This window comes from Chenopodium album, chromosome 6 (assembly GCF_948465745.1).
Source record: "Chenopodium album chromosome 6, dcCheAlbu1.1, whole genome shotgun sequence".
Taxonomy (NCBI): Eukaryota; Viridiplantae; Streptophyta; class Magnoliopsida; order Caryophyllales; family Amaranthaceae; genus Chenopodium; species Chenopodium album.
Window position 1 is genome coordinate 72,558,822 of NC_137839.1, and position 4,594 is coordinate 72,563,415.

The 4,594-nt window shown below is 31.4% G+C and overlaps 1 long non-coding RNA gene across 1 annotated transcript; it reads right to left on the minus strand.

Moving 5' to 3' along the window:
• Positions 1 to 2,921: 2,921 nt before the first annotated feature.
• Positions 2,922 to 4,371, minus strand: LOC145635203 (uncharacterized). The gene is made up of 2 exons (XR_014113809.1): positions 3,607 to 4,371; positions 2,922 to 3,153 (listed from the first exon to the last, which is right to left on the minus strand). It is a non-coding gene; the product is annotated as an uncharacterized LOC145635203 (long non-coding RNA).
• Between the last annotated feature and the right edge of the window lie 223 nt (positions 4,372 to 4,594).

Sequence of the window (4,594 nt, forward strand, 5' to 3'; positions counted from 1 at the left end):
CCTAAAATGAATATATACAATAGACTGATATTCCTTATTAGATCAATAGAAAATACAGGAAGAAAATGGAGATAAGGACATTTATCGTAATTCTAATGAGCGTATATTAATATGTGCATGAACATATATTAGTACACATATGAACATTTATCAAAATGAAAATAAACATTCATATACGAGCTAAATTTATATTTCTATAATCATACGAAATAGATCAAATCCAGAAAATTAGGGCAATTAAACTCTATTCTATTTTATTTTATTTTGTGCAGTAATAAATTTATAAGCTAATAATACACCACAAATTAATTCAACTTAAAGTGGATTAATAAACCAGACATCATTCTACTATAATTATAAGAAATATTTGTTGTGACAAAAATAAAAAAAAACCATTGTTATGATAAAACTTATAAGAAATCATGAAGTAATACTGGAATTTCATATACCTAGAGAAAGTAATTGAAGAATAAGGCAAATAAAAAGTAGTCAAGAATAAACAAAAATCAACTTACAATTTGATTGTTGGTCGTTCTTTTGTAGAAATTTTCTACAATTTTATCTCTTACATACTATATTTTGGTAGAGATCTAAGAGTGTTTGAATTTATTTATTTATTTATTTATTTATTTTTTGTAAGAGAAATTTGGGAGATTTTGATAGCTTAGGAGTGAGGAAATGGAGAGAGAAAGGGATAAAATTATGAGAAGAGAAAATTTTAAATATTGGTAAAATTACAGGGAAATTGATTTATAAGAGGAGAGAGAAAAGGTGAAAATACCTACACTAGGATGTTGGTATATGTTGTATAGTGTATGTGGGGATGGGGTGTAGGTGCTAATAGCTACACTAGGATGTAGGTAATAATAACTAGTATTTAACATGGTATTAAGAGTCAGCGTGACACAAAGGTCACGGGTTTGAATCTCATCCACCTCTCCTTTCAAAAATGAATATTAAACGTTGGGTATGGTGGGGCCCATGCTATATTTACACTTCAACCCCAATGACTTCTTTCATGTGAGGGGGCATGATAAAGTATATAAACCGATCCTGACCTTTAACCATCAGTTTAAACTTTTGATTGAGTTAGTCCTTTTACAACATTGTTTTATTTTTTTCTTTTTCAAAACGTTTAAACAAACATGTAAATTAATATTAACCATTGCCCAACTAGATCAAATTAAAAAAATTGATGTCCGACTAAGCATGTATCAAGAGTTTTAGATTTGGGTCAACAAAAGTGCGACATAAAAGTAATTGTTATTCGGAATCCCTAAAAGATTATCGAACTATCTTTATAGCGACTTAGGGCGTGTTCCTTTTAGCTTAATTTCAGTTCAACTCAGTTCAGTTCCTAATTTCCTTATCTCATAAATACGGAGTAGTTTAGTTCAGCTCAGATCAATTCAGTTCAGTTTAGTTCAATAAATAAGAACATACCCTTAAATTATATTAAGGAATATATATTTAATTTGGTTGATTAATTGCTAGCTTTAATTTGATTTTAGTTTGTAAGTTAGGTGCAAATTCATACGAAGTGATTTCTCAGTATATTAGTAGGTATGAGAGTTAGCATATAATAATAATAATAATAATAATAATAATAATAATAATAATAATAATAATAATTTTTTTCAAAAATAATAATAATAATAATAATAATAATAATAATAATAATAATAATAATAATAATAATTTTTTTCAAAAATAATAATAATAATAAATAATAATAATAATAATAATAATAATAATAATAATAATAATAATAATAATAATAATAATAATAATAATAATAATAATAATAATGACTCACAAATGCCACAATTATAAGACAACTTTAAACTCTATGCAAGCATTAATTATGAAATGGATCGATACCTCTCAATTTCATGGTACATGTCCTTTAAACTCTATGCAAGCATTAACTAATGAGCGCCCCCGGGGCGTTAGATAAGAGAATTAAAGTGCAAATATTAGAGTAAAATTAACATTAATTACACCGAACGACGCGTGATTTTGTCATGAATTCCTAACTTAATACCATTTCAACCAATATAATTTATCCTTATCTAACGCCCCGAGACGCTCGTTAGCAAGATCGTATATTATTAAAACACATATGGATAATATGATAATGTCATGTGTCTGCCCTTTTTAATATAATTTGATGTCATATATGCGCTATGTGTCACCCTATTTTATCATCATCTTTTTCTCACTACATTGAATTGTAGTAAATAAACTAATATGGTTAGTAGCCTTTATAAAAAAAAAAAAAAAAAACCCTCTTTATTGGTGTAATAATCTTAGTTATCTACGGAGTATAATAAATTAATAATGTTTAATTTACTTGAAAAACTAATCATACTTATAACCTCCCTATTTAGATTTGATACATCTTATTCTTATTATATGAATTATATACTCCATCCGTTTCTTATTTGTTGCAATAAAGGGAGAAAACACGGTTTTCAAGTCAAAACTTTTTAAGCATAATTGTTTAAAAACAAGGGCAAGTAAATAATATAATTAAGCAGGATTTTTTATTTTTTTTAAAGCAATAATTAAGCAGGATTAAGGGTGAATAACTAATCTAAAAAAATAAAAATAAACTACCAAACGTCCAGCACCACCATCGACGAACGGGCCACCACCTTCTGGAACTCTCGCCACCCAGAAGGCCAGAACCACCACTTAGATTCCATATCCACGCCACCCAAACCCACCACCTACCACTAGTAGAAAAAAGCAATTAGCCACCGGTTCAAAACCCCCCTATGCCACCGGTTTTTTTTTTGGATATTAAACATTTTTGCCACCGGTTAACCGGTGGCAATAACAGCTACATAATTTTTTTTTTCCTTTTTCATTTCTGCTGCAATTATAATACTAATACTATAATATAAAAACAATCAATGTAAGGCAAACAACATCACATGAGCGCAAAAGAATTGTTATTGTAAATTGTTATTGTACAATACTAAAAAAAATTAAAAAATTACATTGAATTATAATCAAACAATGAAATTCAGCTTTAAATTATTATACAATAAAAAATAATAAATAAAAAAAATACGTCTAAAACAATTTTTCAAAATCAAAGTCTTGAATCTTGTTGCATGTCTTGAATCTTGATGCATCAATTAAGACCTGCATAAATTAAACCCAGAATTAATAAAACTTACCAAAAAAATGCGAAAAAAAAGTACCCAAAAAATTCACGAACTCTAAATTATAAAAAAAAAATTCGCGAACCCAAATATTTCACAAACCCAGAATAGTTCACGAACTCATGCATGTACCTAGACAAAAAACGATCCAAATATTTTGAAAATCAATTAACCCCAAAAATTTAGAAAATCAATTAAACCCAGAAAAATTTCGAAATCACTTAAACTCAGAAAAATTTCGAAAATCTATTAACTACAAAAAAATTTCGAAATAAATTAAATTTTAAAACCCAGAAAATCAATTTCGAACTCCACCATAAATAACAAAACCCACCCACCTTAAACCACCGTAACCACAACCACCACCACAACCCACGAATTCCACCAAAAAAAAACAAAAAACAAAATAAAAGTAAGAAAAAAGAGAAATTACCTCGAATTTCACCAAAAATCCCGCGAAATTATCTAGAATTTGGGTTATAAAGGTCAAATTCGACCATGAAAACTCTAGATCTAGAGTTTTCATGGTCGAATTTGACCAAAAAACCTTAGGCGGCGAAAGTTAGTGGCGGCGGCGGCGGTTTTCAAAAGAGGTGAAGAGGAGGGAGGAGGCGAGGGAGATAAGAGAAGAAGAGCAGAGGGGATGAGGGGACGAGAGAAAAGAGAATGAAGGTGGACTGAGCTGAGAACGAAGATGAGAAAATGGGCATGGAGGAGCTGTGAGGAGTGAGGAGAGATAAGTTCAGAAAGAAAAAGGGCGGAGAGAGAAGATGAGGGGGCTAGGGTTTGGTAAAAGGGGTTAATATATAGGAAGGAACAAAAGGGGTGGGTTTTAGAAAAGGCCGGGTTTTTTTTTTTTTTTTTTTTTTTTTTTAACAAAGCCACCGGTTTGAACCGGTGGGATTAATATTTTTCCCGCCGGTTCGAACCGAACCGGTGGCAATACTAATCCCTCAAAATCTCGCCCATTTTTTCCCCTATTTTTGCCGGTGGCCATTGAGCGGTGCCTTTTTGCTTTCTTCTACTAGTGTACGAAGCAAGATTTAGACCTACGAAACCCAAAACCACTACCTACGAAGCCAGATCTACGTCGACAAAGACCCTAGCCCACGCAATACCTACAAAACCACCACCGAAACCCAAACAATCGATTCTAAGTCAATGACAATCCACAAAATCACCAAAAACCACCATACCAACAACCCCCCCCCCCCAAACCACCAAATCCACCCAGCGAAACCACCACCTTTTGGAACTCTCACCACCCAGAATCACCACCCACGTACGAAACCACTAAAGAGGCAAAAGCTACCATACCAGATCTGGAACGACAAACAAAACCACCACTAGATCTAGAACAACAAGTGAAATCACCACCAATGAAACCAACCAAAACCACTAAAAGGGTGGTCTAGAATTTG